The following is a 17,962-nucleotide window of genomic DNA, read 5'->3' on the forward strand; positions in this document are numbered from 1 at the left end:
TTTTGGCTGCAACCAATATAATGAGCTGCAACTGTTACAGAGAAAATGATAAAATAATAATCGGCAATAGGAAGAACAATGAAAATAGACTCGAATGTGTTATTAGAATTGATTTATTTAGATTCCAGGGAAAGAAGAAGATCCTGTTTGAAAGAGATATAAGAAAGTAGATTTTAAAAACAGGGGCTTCTGGGACTTCTTTGACTCATCGTATTATCCTATAATACAGTTCTTCTTTCTGAGAACAGTAAATGAATTCGCCACTTTAATTTTGTAATCAAATAAGCTAAGTGTTGTCTCCAGTTTTGTCTTCAAATGTCCAGTTTAACCAGCTTTCCTTTTTTACAAAAAGGCATGTGGTTTGCTGATTAGCCATGGATTATTGACAAATGAATGAGGTTGTATCAGGGGTGACTAATATTGTCTGCTTTTTTTTCTATAATAGAAGGTGGCCTTTTTTTTCTGGCTAATTTTTTTTCTGTTTCATCTTATTTGCAAATTCCTTTTAGTAACTTTCATTGAAAACTGACTGGTTTTTTTGGAACTAGGCTTAATGTTGATTATAAAAAGATAATATGGAAATTTTTGGTACACCAAGGAAGACTGATAAAAACTCTTTACTATAAAAGTTCTTCATTTAAAATAAAAGCATTTTTTTGTATTTTACCCTCACAGGTTTTTATGCTCTGTAAATGTGGTTTTAAAACTTTTTCATATTTCTCTTTCTTCCTCCCTTTTTTCCTTCCTTTCCTCCTTGATATCTCTACCTTTTTTCCTTCTTCCCATGTCTCCTTCTTTTCTTTATCCCTTTATCTCAGCAATTTGGGCAAACAGAGAATATGCAAAAATATTTTTTTCTTATTTCTTGAGAAAAAGATAATTTTTCAAAGAACATGTATTGATTTCTAATTGTATATTATTTGTGGAAGTGATAATGATTGACAATGTCAATATCTGTGCATTTTCTTGCTCTATTAAACACTAGAAGGCTTTTACTTTGTTTACTGTCAACATATGAAACCTGTGTATCTGTTTCAGACACAAAGTATCATAAGAATCTTCTAAAAACAGATTGCTCCTCTTCCCTTTCTTTGTTTCCATCTGCCTCTGTTCTCCCTGGTGACGGTGTCTGTGTGGTCAGAGTCTCTCACTTCTAAGCTTAGAACCACTTGTGACAGTTTATCAATCCTGTCTCTTTGTAGAACAAGAAAGTCCTGACACATGGCCGATATCCAGAGAGATCTTTGGCTTGAAATCTAGATTGTTCTAGTATTTCCTGGAATTGATTTAATGTATCGTAATGGTCTTACTCAGGGCCAAAAGCTAGATAACAATTCTGTGGGCAACAACAGCTTCTTAATTCATAGATGTTTTAACTGTCTTCATGAGAGAAAAAGGTACAATTCCGAAGTAGGAAATAAAAACATAGCAACTGAATCAGAGATGAGGCTGAGAAAGTGATTCTTATTTGAATGCAAAGAAATCAAGCACATAGATCATGGCCCCTAAGGGATGGAAAAATGTGGGGCTTTCCTAGTGCTGGAAATAAGCTGGTTGTTCCACATGGCATACAAAAAGCAGAAGACAGAAAAACATCCTAGCAAGAAACCCCTGTGTCTTATTCTTTATCCTTTTGTCTAAATGGGAGTTTTGCTCGAAGCATGTGAATTTTCCTTATGTTTATTTTCCTGTTTAAATTCCCGATAGTGTGAATATACTGAGCCTACACCCTGACAAGACCAGGACAAAACACAGGGATATGAAGGAGGGTTTGTGACCTCTTCTCCAAAACATTGTACTTAGATCCAGCTAATAGACATGGCTTTTAATTTTATTTATCTATTTTTTAAAGGAGAGTCCATGCATTTGATGTTTTACTGTGATTAGTTTATCATGTATCATATATAATTAGAACTTAGTGTGTAAGGCAGGCACAGTGACAGAATTGGGTAGACACTCATATTTCAAACAATGTTCTAGTACAATTATCGACCTCTAATTTGATCATCATGTAGTAAACTGTTTATCCATAGGTTTGGATCAATCAAGCAGATTTTCTTTTCAAATAATTGTACTGAGTTAGAGGTCTTGTCATCTGATGTTTCTCACAGGCTATGGATGCTAAAATCACTTTGAATGCTTGATAAGGATGCACATTCCTATAATTCAACTCAGATTTATTGCCTCAAAATCTCATGCAGTCAGGGCTACAATTTTGCACTGTAACAAGTTTCAGTATTATACTTAGGGGCCCCAGTGTGTGAGAGCCTTGACTACAGACATTTTATCTACAATAGATTAAGCCGTAGTCATAGGAAGGGTGATAACTTGGGAAAGGAAGAACTGAAAGTAAACAGAAAAGCAAATCTACAGAGAGAAGAATGAAGCAATTACAGAATTGAAAAAACGAGAAAGTGGGAGGAAAGGAAAGGCATTTCTCCAGTACAAGAACACCGAAGAAAATGCAAGAAAACACATGGAAATATATATCTTTCGTGAAAGTTCTAGCAACATTTTCACTGCAGCCTAATTATGCCTTTCTTCTTTGTTGAATCATAGTAACACACAATATTTATTGAATAATTTCTGAAGGCCAATCCTTATTCAAAATTTTAATATTCATAACCTACTGACTCTCTATAACAAGTTTATGATGTAGGTTACTTTAAAAATGAGGAGACACCAGTGGTTCACGCCTGTAATCCCAGCACTTTGGGAGGCTGAGGTGGGTAGATCATGAGGTCAAGAGATCAAGACCGTCCTGGCCAACAAGTGAAACCCTGTCTGTACTAAAAATATAAAAATTAGCTAAGTGTGGTGTTGGGCGCCTGTAGTTCCAACTACTTAGGAGGCTGAAGCAGGAGAATCGCTTGAACCTGGGAGGTGGAGGCTGCAGTGAGCCGAGATCACACCACTGTACTCCAGTTTGGTGACAGAGCGAGACCCCAACTCAAGAAAAAAAAAATGAGGAGACACAGACTGCATAGTTTGTTTGTGATCACATAGCTAGGCACTTGCCTACCTGCAGGATCAATATGTATGAGATAAATCCCCATCTTATTTAGAAATATCCTTGTTTTATTTTTGGTTTTCTCAACATCTTGCTGCTTGAAAAAGTTTCCAGTCTTTCTTTTTTATTTACACCTCTCTTAGGTGCTGTGCGTATCAAGAAATGAAGCAAAGTGTCTGCAGAAAACCACATAACCCTTCTTTTTTCATTTTAAGGCTTCGTCTGCTCAAAATAAAGGAAATATTCCAGGGATATTGTCAGTGCTGACCGAAGCATCATTATTTGATGTGCTTCAAAAAATCTCAGTGACCTATAATTTATCTTTATTTTTCCTGAAAACTCCTGAAATTTATAACATCCATACATATATTCCACTGAACAGATCGGTAGTCCCCGACTTCCTAATACTTGCGTAGTTCTCTGAACCATTCTCTTCCTTTTCAGGAACAAAATTCACTCCTAGGAGAACAACAGTTTTCTTCAGTCACCTCACTTACACCATGGGGCTGGGGGAGACCGCTTATTGAAATTCAGATACTTCTTTCATTTGAATATAGTATTTAAATCACACACAGACTACATTTTTTTCAGTTCTAGTTATACCCATTTTATTTTACATAGATCTCTTCATATTTATTTAAAGAGTCCCTGCTATTTTTAATGTTTTTTTAGAAAAAAAAAACAAAGCAAGCAGACAAGCAAAATATTGGTCATTTTCATATATTTTCTAGATATTTGTTTACAGGCTCTATTTTGTGTAAGCAAAGTTACACTAAAGGGCCTGAGGGTAGAATGTTTTTTGATGTTTCTTTTCAGTGTCTTTTCTTAAAAAAAAAAAAATCACATTTTCTTTTTTGAAGAGAGATTCAACTCAGTCACATATTTTTTAAAACAATTAAAAGTTATATTGTAAAATGATTCTCTATAACATTTGAATGCTGTGATGGGAGGAGGTTACCTGAATTAACTGCATAGAACTATCAGGAACGAAAATCTGCCTGGCATATGGCTAAACTGTACTCAGAGTGTTGGCTACAAGAGCTTCTGTTATACTATTATCTTTATTTCTTTGTATATTGGAAATAATTTACAAATGGAATTTATACTTAAAACCTTGAAAAAGTAGATTACGAAAATATAAATCAGGGCAGAATTTTGTTGTAAGGAAAGGAGGGCAAAGATCTGCAAAAATTATGACATGTTTTAAGGATTAGAAAGAAAGAGCAAGCAGCAATACATTCTTTAAATGGATGGTCAAAAAGTAAATAGAGGCTGTACATATTCTAAATCAACTGAAAACATTGCTAAATACAATTAAAAAGAAAAACATACTTCAAAAATCCCCTGAGTTCACACCAAATTTTATGGCAGAAGAGTAAACTGGACATACAAAATAATAGAAATATATACATACTTCCCAGAAAGAAAATCAGAAGGTTAAAACAGGCCATAACCAGAACACTGTTGGTTGAAAGAGTTATTGAACAGGTGCATATATCTTCTTCTATGTTGACCACACATTTAAATTTCTAAATAGACCTTTCCCTGTAATCCATTCAGAAATACATTTCTTGCTGTTTTTACCTCCCATAGACACTATTTTATACTGAAAGTGGTCCTTAGGAGACTATGAATAATTGAAAAGGAAAGATAAGGCAGACAATAAAAAAGAAAAGCAGGCCAACGTTCAGAAATAATTTTTGTACAATGCAGAATAAGAACACTTGAATGCACTTACGATGTTCCATTTGTATTAATATCTTAGAGCAAGAGTTTTCCATTTTTTTATAGCCTTGAAACCATGTCTTGAAATACAATCTTACCCAGAAGGATAAGCAAATGAAAACCACAAAATCAGGACAATGCTGTTCAAAACACACCTTGTGGGTCTGAGGAATAATGGATACTGCCCATTTAGGTGTGCAAATGCACACAGATACACACACACACCCCACAAAGAGGTCAAAAGAGGTACAAAGAGGTCTTGTTTGTTTATCACTGTCACTGCAATTTTTTCAAATATTTTATTTTAAATTGTTATGTCAATGCTTATAAACATAGAGAAAAAATGTTTAATGTTGTCATGTCACAGTAAAAATAGAGAAAATATAAATAGAAAGTGAAACAACTTACAGAGAGAAAGCAGATGCTAAGTGTTATGGAATGAATATTTTGTCCCTTTCAAGTTCGAAAATCCAGTTTCCAGTGTGGTGGCATTTGGAGGTGGGGCTTTGAGAGATAATTAGGTGACGAGGATGAAGCTGTCATTAATGGGACTAATGTCCTGAAGAGAAGAGGCCAGAGAGCTAGGTCACTCTCTTCTACCATATGAGAATAAAATGAGCAGTTGTCAGTCTGCGACCTGCAAGAAGCCCTTACTAGAACCAACAATGCTGACACCCTGATCTTAGACTTCCAGCCTATAGCATTATGAGAAATATATTTCTGTTGTTTATAAGCCACTCTACCTATGGTACTTCGTTAGAGTAGCCTGAACTAAGACACTAAGTATATAACATACGCAAGAAATCAACTCACATGTTAAAGCATCAGGATATCAGATAGGAGGCATTAACCAAGAGTGCCTCTCAAATGATCATATTTTTAAGATTTTTATTTAAATACTGTATAACACCTGGCCATAAGTGTAGAATGTAGAGCATTATACAATACATTTCTGCCAACAAGTCCATTTAAGTTTGTAAATTGTGTTTAAGAATACAGATAAACGCTAATTAGATCTCCTATATAGATTAGTTGTCCTCACACAACTTTGTGAGTATAAATTTAGTTCATGAATTCCAAGAGTTATATTTTGTATGTATGTCACTTGTCTCAATATTAAATCTGGTCGCTAAAAGGATATATATCAATGTAATTTTTTATGCAAAGTATACAAAGTAAGATAATTTGGTAAGGGATTATATCATTAATTAGTTATGTAGGGACTAATTAATGAATTCAACCACTTCCTGTAACATTCCTATCTTGACAATAGTTTTTAGAAATTTTTTCTTGTTTAAAAAGCTGTGAGCATTTAGTATATAGAAAAGGCATAGACACAATAAGGGAAAGCATATTTTGCGCAAGTAAAAAGTTAACAGGATAAAGGGATTTTTTTTTCAAATAATGACTTTTTTGTAAACAGCTTTAGCCATTGGAAACAGTATCATGTTCAAAAAATAATCTCTTTTCTTATATTCTAACATTAAAAAGTAATATATATATATACACATATATATACATACAGATATATATACGTATATATATAAGTATATATGTATATATACGTATATATATGTGTATATATGTATATATACGTATATATATGTATATATATATAACACACACAAATATACACACACACACACACACTCACACACACACACACACATATATATATACCTCCAAGAACTTTTAATTTCCAAATTCTAGAAAAGGAATAGCAACGGCAAATTAGTTCAACAAAGACCTTATCAAAGAACACACAAAAAACAAATTATATTTCCGGCAGCATTGACTGTTTACCTAAATTACAATAATCAGAAAAACCAGCTGCAACTCTGCTCCTTAGATTTTTGCTCCAGGCAACTTCAATGGTAGAATTACTTCTGGTAAAGGGATCTAGGAAAATGAAATGAGATATCTAATTGTTGAATTAAGCTTCAGGGAAAAAAATGAAGTCATTTGGTAAGAGGGTAAATCCCGCTAAAAGCTTATAATATCTAAATTTTAAAGGAATAACGTCCACAACTCTTCTATGAATTTTCTTGTTTTATTTAATCATGTTGCTTGTTTGCTTCATTATGTTGCCCTGTGTTTATTGAGGCCAGTTTTACCTACTTTTCTACCCCTGTTTTCAGACTTCCCCAGGTTAAGAATTTTTGGGGGTCTGCAAACTTTATTATGCACCAAGGTTACTGAAGAAGCTTGTCAAAGATCCAGACTCCCAAGGCCCAAACCAAAGGGTCTGATTGAGCAGCTCTCCAGAGAAACCCAGGAAAGCTATTTTAATTGTAACAACCATAGCAACAAAACCAAAACTACCCCAAATGATTGTGATAAAGATAGTCTACTGAGCAACCTTTGGATTCTCTGTCTTGGTTTTTCCAGGGTTAAGTTTGCTTTTTATAAAAGAATTATTGTATTATGTTTAAAAACTCAGGTAGCAAATAAGGGACAATAAAATTAATTGATAATTTTCTATCTCCACATTTCCTCACTTGAATTTTCTCTCCCCATAAATAACTAATTTTAACTCTTGGATTTTCTCTCAGATTTTCTGGTGGGTTCCTCTATCTACAAAATAATGTGCCTATACTTGTTTTTTCTTTTTATCTATATCAATTATCCTATGATTAATAAAGGCACAGCACACTCAAATCTCCAAACTTCTTTACTCAATAAAATTACTACTAATTTAGATGTCTATATTATAAGCACAATATTTAAGAAGAGTTAAACATTGTTCTGTCAAAAATATTTATGCAGTTTTTAGATCATTCTCATTTTTTTTTTCTATGTTGATTTGCTGCTAACGGGATTTGAAAAGCTGTGCTCAAGTTTCCATTATTTTATTTGATTTTGAGGGCATGACTTTTCAAAAAGAGGCAGTAAGTATTGCTAGTGACAGTCTTGGTAAAAGCAGATAGTGGTCCTTCTTACGTCCTTAACAAAGCACTATAAGCAGTTATAAGACTATGTGTATGATTCTTTACTAAACTCCGAGTGAAGTGGAATAGGTCTGATGTATTATAGATACTATGTGCCCCGTTTATCGATTTTAACCCGGTAATTCTTTTGTGCCCGTATAGTACATAATTAACATGTCACTATGAAACTGTTCACTAGTTGGAAGAATAAATTCAAATTCCATTAAATAAGGATCATCACCACTTTAATGGTCTGCATGTTGCATTTTAATAGCCATATAAGTAACCAGAAAATTAAATAGGTCTTTTATCTAATATGTATTTTCACATTTGAGTGTACTCCTGGCATAAGAAAACTGGGATTGCCGCAACTGATCAGGTTCCATTAATGTGAGATTGCTTGTGAAGTAGTACATTTTCTAATATCTCCTGTGGAAATGTTATGCAAATTATTTGTAAATGTGAAATCCTCAAGAGCAAAGCTACATTAACTGTGCCTATTGCGAAGGTATATTCAATAATTTACAACCCATCAATGAAGGAATTGGAAATAAATTGTTTCTCTGCGGTTCCAAAATGTGTTAGAAATGTAAACAGCACCATCTTCTGGACTATATGAACTTTCGTAATTGTTTCATAGGCTGCTATACACTTGGTTTTTAACTGTTGATTTTAAACATGACAATTATAGATGCAAACTCAACAATGTATGGACAAAACCTAAGCATTTTTGTATACATTCATATAAGTATGGAATTTTAACCCAAGTATAATTTAGAGTACAATAAATAGGAATGTATTTCTGATCTTCATTAACTTCACCCTTTTCTGGCCAGTTTATAAAACATTTGATGTGGGGCAGGGGGAGGGGGGGACAAAAAACACTTAATAACTCAAACATTTCCTGAGGAAAGTAAAACAGAAAAATAGATATATCAACATATACATTCAATGTTCTTATCCTAAAATGCAACTTTAAATAAATGATTACCCAAAACTCTAAAAGCCAGGAGAAAGTCATTTGGTCATTTTCCTACCTGACTGATAATTAGCCTTAAGTTGAAAAAGTATTCAAGTATAAAAGTGCCTTGCCCCAGTGTTTAGTACTCCCCTTTCTGTGTCCATGTGTTCTCATTTTTCATCACCCACCTATGAGTGGAGAATATGCGGTGTTTCATTTTCTGTTCTTGTGTCAGTTTGCTGAGGATGATGTTTTCCAGATTCATCCATGTCCCTACAAACGATACGAACTCATCATTTCTGATTGCTGCATAATATTCCATGGTGTATATGTGCCACATTTTTCCAATCCAGTCTACTGGGGTCTATTGGGGGGAAAAGGGGAGGGCCAGTGGGAGGGGGAGGTGGGGAGGGATAGCCTGGGGAGAAATGCCAAATGTGGGTGAAGGGGAGAAGAAAAGCAAAGCACACTGCCATGTGTGTACCTACGCAACTGTCTTGCATGCTCTGCTCATGTACCCCAAAACCTATAATCCAATAAAAAATTAAAAAAAAAAAAAAAAAAAAAGTGCCTTGCAATTTTGTTATATTTTCTACTGAAGTGTAATTCTAATAATTTAATTTTACAATACGGCATTACAAAGACGACATTTGTGATGCCTTTATTTTTTTAGCTGACTGAGAATTTGAAAAGCTAGCCCCATTATGAGGAGAAACCAAGATACAAGGATTTGAAAGACAGAAAACCCCAGAGGATAATTAGGAACAATTTTACAGGTATTCACTCTCACTTATACCATGGTCGCTCTTTGACTTCCCTCTGTGTTCTATGGCGGGACCCGGTACTTTCTGCAAGCCATTAGCATCCGCTGTCCTCAGTTTATTTTCTTCTCAGTCTAGTTAGAAATAACCATCTCCTTAGTCCTCTCAATGAGATGTGAGTCCCTTCATCTACCTCAATCAAAATTTTTTTTACAAAAAGCAAACCGTAGGCCAACCTGACTCTCTAGGCTGAATAATGTAGGTTCAAGTCGCGCAAAGCCCTGACAGGTTCTCACACGGTTTCAGATGTTGCCTTTCCATTCCTCTCCTTTCACCAGTATTTACTTTCTCTCCTGTTTGTTACTGCAGATAACTCAAAACAACTCTATTAGATGCAAAGTTGTTTATGCTTCTTGCTTTTTTTGTAGAAAAATGTAGAACACCAGGTGTAAATTCCCTCAATATGTTGCAATGCTAAATACGAATTATCTGCACCTGCACCCATTATTTCATTGTGTCCTTTTCTTAGGATGGAAGAATTGTCCCAAGTCTCATGGCAAAACCCTCCAACTGTATCATGAATTTGGTATGTCTTTTCTTCAAGTATATTCTCTTTATACTCCGATTCAGCTACACTCTCTTCCTTTCTCTCTCTCTCCAATACACACTTTTCTAATGAATATTTGAGCCTCTTAAATCTCTTCTACTACAATAAACAATCCACCAAAATGTTGACCATTTATAGAATCAAGAATCTTAGAGAAAAAAAATCTCAATCTCTTACCATTAATGTCTTCCTATTTTGTTATATGCTAATGAAGATTTAGCAAGAGACCCTTTGAGTGCAGTTCCAATGTGAGTGTTGGTTGATAGTTCATTCATATTAACTAGTAAAACAAAAGTGAAATATACAAATGTATATTGGATATTCACTCATTTGTCAACAATGCAAGTGATTTATTTGCTGAATCGGAATAATATATCTTCTCTGTTTTTGTTACAATGTGTAAGATACAGACATAACACACTTTAAAATTTAATGTAAATTATCATCAACATGTTCTCACTCACACTCTTATGTCTTGGGATTCAACAAAATAAGTCAAGCATCAGGCTGACTACATCCCCAAAGGAACAGTGCCCTCCAGGTTCAGGCTTGTACAATAGGCAGAGTCTCAATCAGTGTCCACCTAGAACATCAACATTCCTACAGATAAAAAAGAGGTACCTGTTTGACCTGACATGCTGGATTACTGGGTCAGCAGTGTGATTGAGGGATAAATTGCTTTCCTGCTGGCTTAGTAGGAGAACTGTGGTGTCTAGTCCTCTTCGCCTCTTCTCTGTGTTTCACTGAGAACTCCCACAGTTGTCTGTGTCAGGGCTGGACCTCTGCCCACAATTGAGTATTGCAGTTTCACATCTGCTTTAGCAATAGTCAGGTTTTACCCATGGACACCCCCTACTGACCTGAAGCGTGAACTGTTCAACCCAGTGTATAAAATATTGGGGGGGAAATATTAATTAAAACAGTGTAAACCACTGAGTAATGAAATATAAGCTTCATGAGATCCCTGCCATTCCAACTCAACTGAGTATCTAAAATATGACTAATGTATTGGTCCATTCTCATGCTGCTATGAAAAAATATCTGAGACCAGCTAATTTATAATGAAAAGAGGTTTAATTGAATCACAGTTTCACATGGTTGGGGAGGCCGCAGAAAACTTTCAGTAATGGCAGAAAACACCTCTTCATAGGGTGTCAGGAGAGAGAATGAGAGCCAGCAGGGGAAATGTCACATGCTTATAAAACCACCAGATCTCATGAGAACTCACTCAGTACCATGAGAACAGAATGCACCACGGAACTCTAGCCTGGGTGACAGAGCGAGCCTTTGTCTTAAAGAAAAAAATAGAACTCCCATACAATTTAGCACTCTCCAACTTACAGATATATGTCAAAAAAAATGAAGTCAGGATCTTGAAGCCATACCTGCATTTCTATGTTCATCGTGACATCGTTTACATAGCCAAGATGTGGAAACAACCTAAATGTTCACCAGTGAATGAATGAACTCATAGAAACAGAACAGAATGAGTAGCATGGTGGTTGCCGGGGATGATAGTAGGGGAAAATGTGCAGCTGCTTTTCACTGATATATTATTTTAGTTATGGAAAATGAATAAATTCCAGGGACCTGCTGTCCATTCTTGTGCCTCTAGTTAAAAATACTGTAATGTAAAGTTTGTCCAAAGGTATAGCTCTTGTTGCTTTCTTACCACATTTTAAGATAAGAAGCAGTCAGAGACATTGATAGTATCAGATACATTCTCTTTCTGGCTTTGAAGACAAAAAGTACACATAGCAGGACTTGACAGCTGGCCTCTAGAAACTCAGGGCCTTGGCAGGGCACAGTGGCTCATGCCTGTAATCCCAACACTTTGGGAGACTAAGGTGGGTGAATCATGAGGTCAGGAAACCAAGACCATCCTGGCCAACATGGTAAAACGCCATCTCTATCAAAAATACAAAAATGAACTGGGTGTCCTGGCACACGCCTGTAATCCCAGTTGAGGCTGAGGCAGGAGAACTGCTTGAACCCAGGAGGTGGAGGCTGCAGTGAGCAGAGATCATGCCACTGCATTCCAGCCTGGTGACAGAGTAAGACTAGTCTCTAAATAAATAAATAAATAAATAAATAAGGGCCTCAGTTTTGTAACTGCAGAAGTTTGAATCCCATCATCAACCAGTGAATTTGGAAGAGGAGCCTGAGCCTCAAGTGAGATTGCAATCCCAGCTAACATTTTGAATTCATTCTGGTGAGACCCTGAGCAGAGAACATACTAAACTTTGCATAGACACCTGACCCATATAATTGTGAGATTATAAATCGGTGTTAAGCTTTAACAAATATGGCTTTAAGCTACTAGGTTTGTGATAACTTTGTTACATCACATTAAGGATGCTTTCTCTGGTGAAAATATTTTAATGATTGAGAGTAGGATGGGGAAGTGGGTAGGACACTCCAGCCTCTTCCTGATAAAACCCTTGAAAGGTAATACACATGAGAATAATCTCTGTTTTCCATAAGTAATTTTGCTTTGACAGTTTCCCCACCTCAAACATACATGTCTATGAAATAACTATGTGAATATGACTACCTGGAAGGTATGATAAAGGCTCTTCTTTTAAAACAGTTAATATCATAACTTTATCAACTATCTCAAAAGAATCTTACTGCCCCAGAAAAAGACAAGACATTTGAAGCCAAAACAAATCTCTTCTGTTTAGGTCTTCATCCAAAAGAGATCAAAATATAACTTCCATGATGATTAATGAAACCGTATTTAAATTTTATGAAATAGAACTCCATAATCTTTAATATTGAAGTTATTTGTATCAGATTCTAGTGTAGTTGCCAATTTCAGATTTTAGCACTTTCATTTCCCAAAACACATTATAAACACACACACTCACAAACACAGGGACACACAGGTTCCTTTTTCTTTTGGAAGACTTCATAAAATATAACTACTTAACTAGAGTAATAAATAAATATAATGCAATTAGATTACTTACTAGCACTAGTAGTGTCTTAGTACCATTTCACATGTCACTAGATGTGCAAAAGTCCTTATCTCTACATGTCTATCAGTACCCCTGTCACCGAATTATGAGACTCAATACATTCTAGTTTCTGTTTCATTGAGTGGGAAATAAGTAGAACTGAGAGACTGGCTGTCAGTGACATGACAAAATGCTTTCTCTAAAGGAGTAGAAAGTTGCTTATGGAAATAGAAAAACTAAAACCAAACCCTAACTATTTCTCTTGCTAATCTTATCACTTGACTGGAAATTATAATCTGGCCTATTTGATGAAGAATTTGAACAATTACTGTAGATATTCCTTTTAAAAATATATAATTAATGTAAGACAATGTCAAGAAAGTAAAAAGATAAGAAACAGACTGGGAGAGAGTATTTACAAAATATATCTAGTAAAGGACTGCTGTTTAAAATATACAAAGAATGGCCAGGCACCGTGGCTCATGACTGTAATCCCAGCACTTTGGGAGGTCAAGGCAGGAAGATCGGGAGGTCAGGAGTTTGAGACCAGCCTGACCAATGTGGTGAAACACCATCTCTACTAAAAATACAAAAATTAGCTGGATGTGGTGGCACATACCTGTAATCTCAGCTACTCAGGAGGTTGAGGCAGGAGAATCACTTGAATCCTGGAGGCAGAGGTTGCAGTGGACCAAGATCGTGCCACTGCACTCCAGCCTGGGTGACAGAGTGAAATTCCATCTCAAACAAACAAATAAAAATATACAAAGAATACTTATAACTCAACAAAAGAGAACAAACAACCCAATTAACAAATAGGCAAAAGACTTGAGCAGACACTTCACTAAAGGTGTGAAAATGGGAAGTAATCGTTAAAAAGATGTTCGATATCATTTCATTTGGGAATTGTAAATAAAAAAAATTAAATTCCACTATACATCTCTTAGAATGGCAAATCTAAAACATGGACCACACCAAATACTTGCCAAGTTGTGGAGCACAAGGAACTCTCAGTCAGTATGAATACAAATAGTGCAGCCAGCCACTTTGGAAGACAGTTTGACATCTTTGAACAAAACTAAATACTCACACTAAATATCCAGAAATTGCTCTCCTTAATATCTACTCAAGTAAACTGGAAATGTATATCTGAAAAAATATTTGCTCAAGGATGTTTATAACAGCTTAATTTATTATTGCTAGAACCTGGAAACAACTAAGTAAGTAAAAGTGTAAGTAAATTGTGGTATATGAAGACAATGGAATATTTAACACTAAAATTGAATAAGCTATTAAGCCATAAAAAGACATGGAAGAAGTTTAAATGCGTATTGTTAAGTAAAAGAAGTCTATCTTAAAATGCTATGTACTATATTATTTCAACTATATGACATTCTGGAATAGTCAAAGTTATTTAGACAGTAAAAAGAATTGGTGGTTGCCAGGGGAGAGAAGAACGGGATCGATAAATAAGCAAAGCACAGAGGATGTTTTGAGCAGTGAAACTGCTATGTATGATGCTACAATGGTGGATATATGTCATTATACGTGTATAAAAACTCATAAAATACACATCACTAAGCATGAACCCTAATGTGAACTATGGGCTTTGGGTGATGATGTGTTATGAATCCTAATGTAAACTATGGACTTTAATAGTTTAATAATAATATGATGTGTAATAATGGTGTGTCAATGTAGATTTATAATTGTAACAAATATACCTCGCTGGGGGTGCTATTGATGATGGGAGGGCCTATGCATGTGCTGGTGAATAGGATATATGAGGAATCTCTGTACCCTTAGCAGATTTTTTTTTGGGGCAACTAAAACTGTTCTATAAATAAAGTCTATTCAAAGTTAGGAGTGGCATTTTTATAAAATGGAGAAGTACAATATTGAAAACTCTAGCTCATATATGAATTAACATTTATCAGGTTGATGTATTAGTAATTAGGGGCTTTATAAAGACTAAATAACGGGAACACAATTTCTGTGAGAACAGATGCATAAAAGCTTATTCTGATCCCTGCTGCTGGTACATTTAATGCGTCCAATTTCTTCTTATTTTGGGACATAAGTTTACAGAAGTTAAGGCCTACTTAGCCCTGATCCTAGAAGTTCTCTGAAAATTACTATCTATTAAAATATTTAATGAGAAAGAACAAGAAAATTAGGGAAAATTATGAGTTAGTAAAATAATATTTTACAGACATAAGAAAATATGTCGCAGAGTAACATATACATAAAAAGAATCACGTTAGATAAACACACATGCAAAAACTGAAAATTCAGGAAATAGTTATTATGGAATATCTCACATCTATTGAGTACATTTGCTATGCTAAATCTTGTACTGAGTGCTCTACATAGACTCATTTATATAATTGTTAATGGAAAACCCCTGAGTGATGCCCATTACTGTTAAACTTTGTCATTGAGGAATTGGAGCACAGAGATATAATGTAATTTATCCAGGATTATACAAGTAATAAGTAGTAGGTCAAGGATTTGACAAGTAGGTCAAGGCATTGGAGTTCTAGAGTCTCTGTACTTACTCAATGCTCTGTTTGCCTCCCAACTAAATAGTTAATTGTGAACTGTGAATAAAATAGCTCTTTCTCTCATCAAAAGAATTATTAAGATTATATCTGAAGACAAAAGGCACTTTGAGTTGTAGAAAGGGGCATTGTAGATGTTGAGACTGAGGGAAATTGAAGCAACTAGTGGATAGATATAATGATTTTGAAGGTAAATTGAAAAGTAAAATAATCCTCAGAAAAGGGTAATCAAATAAAAGTAACAAACTGTATACAGTTGATAAAGTTTGGAATAAATGTAATAAATGCAATAAATATTTTTAAAAAGAAGAGTGGTGCTTGTTTAAGACCAATAAAACAGAGTTTATATATAAAATAGACTGATTTAAGAGGACTGGCTATTGGTATAAACTTATGCACTGGGACCAGGAGAAGTTTAAGATTTTCCTAAAAGTAAGTGTCACAGTCCTTTTATTTACTATTTGTGATATAGAAATCTGCAAGTGAATGTCCCTATTAACATATAATTCAATTCCAAAAAATGAGTGAAATTGGTACTACAGGAGAAATAAGGCTGATACTTCATTCATTTTAATTATAACCTAGCTGACCATAAAAGACAGATAGAATGTGAAAATAATAAACAGCAGAGAGAAGTTATAAAAATTTACCAAAAATATGACAAAAATATGTTCATTAAATATAAAGGTGTTTTAGAACTAAAAAAAAAAAGTGTACAAAAGCAGCAGCATTTCTATACACCAATCATATGCAAGCTGATAGCCAAATCAAGAATGTAGTCTCATTTGTGATAGCCACAAAAAATATAATAGTTAAGAAAACATCTAACCAAGGAGGTGAAAGAGCTCTATGAGGAGACAAAACACTGATGAGAGAAATCACAGACAATACAAACAAATAGAAAAACCATATGTATATATATATACCTTGGAACATTATACAACTATAAAAAGGAATTACATGCTCATGAATTGAAAGAATAAATATCATTAAAATGACCATACTGCCTAAAGCAAAGATTAATTACTATTTTTATCAAGCTACCATGTAATTTTCACTGAGCTAGAAAAAAACTATTCTAAAATTTATTTGGAACCAAAAAAGAGCTTGAATAGCCAAGACAGTTATAAGCAGAAAAAAAACAAAGCCGCACGGATCACATTATCTTACTTCAAACTATACCATACAACTACAGAACCAAAACAGCACAATACTGTTCCAAAAACAGGCACCCAGACCAATGGAACAGAATGGAGAAACCAAAAATAAAGTCTCACACCTACAATCATTTGATCTTCAACAAAGACAGGATAGCAAGCAGTGGAGAAAGAACTTCTTATTCAGTAAATTTTTGCTGTGATAGCTGGTTAACCATATACAGAAAAATGAAACTGGGTTCCTATCTTTCACTGTATATGAAAATTAACTGAAGATTGATTAAAGACTGTAAATGTAAGACTTCAAAGTATAAGAATTCTAGGAGAAAATATATGAAACACCATTGTGGACATCTGTCCTGGAAAAGAGTTTTTGACTAAGTCCTCAAAAGCAATTGCAACAAAAACAAAAATTGACAAGTGGGCCCTAATTAAACCTAAGAGTTTCCCTGTTGATAGCAAACCACTAGCAACAGAGTGAACAGACAACATATAAAATGGGAGAAAATATTCACAAACTATGCATGTGACAAAGTCTAATATGCAGAATGTATAAGAAGCTTAAACAATTGACCAACCGAAAAACAAATAACATGTTTTAAGAAAATGGGCAAAAGACATGAATAGATAATTCTCAAAAAAAAGACATATAAGTGGCCAAAAAAATATGAAAAACTTGCTCCATATTGCTAATCATCACGTAGATGTAAATCAAAACCAGAATGAGATATAATTTCATATGAGTCAGAAAGACTATCATTAAAAATCAAAATATAACAGACATGATAGATACTGGTGAGGCTGTGGAGAAAAAGAAGCCACTTATACAGTGCTGGTGGGAAAGTCAATTAGTTCAGCAACTGTGGATAGCAGTTTAAAGATTTCTCTAAGAACCTAGAACAACCTACCAGCCCAGCAATTCGATTACTGGTTATATACCTTAAAGAAAGCAAATTGCTCCACCAATAAGACAAATGCACTTGTCTGTTCATCGTAACACTACTCACAATAGCAAAGACTCAGCATCAACCTAGGTGTGCATCAGTGGTGGAATGGGTAAAGACGATGTGGTACAAATAAACCATGAAATATTACACAACTATAAAAAGGAATGAAATTGTGTCATTGGCAGCAACATAGCTGAAGCTAGACATCATTATCTTAAGTGATTTAATGGAGAAATGGAAAACTAAAGACGGCATGTTTTCACTTATAAGAGGGAGCTAAACAGTAGGTATTCAGACATGATGAAAGCAACATTAGACACTCAGGACTATAAGAAGAGGGGGAGAA

The sequence above is a fragment of the Callithrix jacchus genome, chromosome 2 (assembly GCF_049354715.1).
Source record: "Callithrix jacchus isolate 240 chromosome 2, calJac240_pri, whole genome shotgun sequence".
In the NCBI taxonomy this organism is placed as follows: domain Eukaryota; kingdom Metazoa; phylum Chordata; class Mammalia; order Primates; family Cebidae; genus Callithrix; species Callithrix jacchus.